This window comes from Elephas maximus, chromosome 17 (assembly GCF_024166365.1).
Source record: "Elephas maximus indicus isolate mEleMax1 chromosome 17, mEleMax1 primary haplotype, whole genome shotgun sequence".
In the NCBI taxonomy this organism is placed as follows: Eukaryota; Metazoa; Chordata; class Mammalia; order Proboscidea; family Elephantidae; genus Elephas; species Elephas maximus.
Window position 1 is genome coordinate 64,687,865 of NC_064835.1, and position 1,744 is coordinate 64,689,608.

Consider the following 1,744-nt stretch of genomic DNA (forward strand, 5'->3'; position numbering starts at 1 on the left):
TTCCATGGTGATGGATAAGGCCATCCATAATGGTGGCACTGTCAGAAACCACTGTAACAGAAATCCTATCATCTTAGACTGAAAGGGAGAGACAGGATGAAATGAAGGAAAGCTATCTGCCTCCTGGGATTCTATAGGCAGGCAACAGGCCAATGGAGCTACTTGGTTGTGAGCATCTGCTGTCATCCATGAAAAGGACCATCCCACGAGCAGTTCAGAGATCGACATGGCTTTCGGAAGGAGCACGGAAGTAGGGCTACAGCCTCCTAGGATTCAAAGGGTGAAGCCACTGCCACCATCTCAGTTCTAGAGGGTGGGGCTGCCACTCAAGTGGGACAGAAAATGGGGTCACCACACAAAATTAAGGAGGTAGGGCTGCGGTGTCAGTGGGCCAGGAAAACAGAATCACCTGGGGTGAAGGGAGTAGGGTCGCCACACAGAATCTGGAAAGCTTGGCCAATGCGCAGAGTCCAGAGGATGGAATCATTGCCCACAAGGTCCCTGAGAACAGAAGATTCTTTTTAAGCCTTGAGAGTTAATGAGATTTGCTCTGCTGGATTTTGGTCTTGCTTGGTATTGGGATCCCTTCTTTTCCTCCAATTTCTCCCATTTGGAACAAAAATGTTTACCCTGTGTCTGTTCCACCATTGTACTTTGGTAGCAGGTAACTCGTGTTCTAGGTTTCACAGGTTCACAGATGGAAAGGAATTTTACCCTAGGATGGAATACACCCAGAGTCTCACCAATACTTAATTTTGATGATTCAGAAGATGAGATTTTGGGCTTGGGTTGATGCTGAATGAAGGGGCTAAGACTTTTGGGGATGATGTGATAAGGTGAACGTGTTTTGTACTGGAAAGGACATTTAAATCCATGATCTGTTTTGGTGCTGAAGCAATTGGACATCCATAAGCAAAAAGATTAACCACAGCAGTTGCACTATTTTACATTCCCATCAGCAGTGTAAGAGGGTTCCGATTTTTCGACATCCTTGCCTACACTTGTTATTTCCTGTTTTGATTATAACCATCTTGTAGGTGTGAAGTGGTATCTCCTCGTGGTTTTGATTTGCATTTCCCCAATTACTAATTATGTTGAATATCTTTTCAAGTGCTTATTGGCCATTTGCATATCTTCTTTGGAGAAATGTCTATACAAGTCCTTTGCCCCTTTTTACATTGGATTGTCTTTTTATTATTGAGTCCTTTATATATTTTGGATATTAACCTCTTATCAGATATGATTTGCATATATTTTTTCCATTTTGTGTGTTGTCTTTTCATTCTTCTCATAGTGTCCTTTTATGCACAAGTTTTTCAGTTTGGTAAAGTCCAATTTTTTTTCTCTTGTTGCCTGTACATTTGGTGTCATATTTAAGAAACCATTGCCAAATCCAAGATCACGAAGATCTTCTCCTATATTTTCTTCTAAGAGTTTTATGGTTTTAGCTCTTTAATTTAGGAAAGAACCAGCTTTTTGTTTCATCAATTTCCTCTATTGTTTTCTGTTTTCAATTTCATTGATTTCTGCTCTTACCATTTCCTTCCTTCTGGTTGCTTTGGGCTTGTTTTGCTCTTCTTTTTCTAGTTTCTTGAGGTAGGGACTTAGCTTATTGATTTGAGATTTTTCCTCTTTCATAAAGTAAGCATTTAACACTGCAAATTTTCTTCTCATCACTGCTTTAGCTGCATCCCAGAGATTTTGATATGTTCTGTTTTCATTTTTCAGTTCTATGTATTTTTTA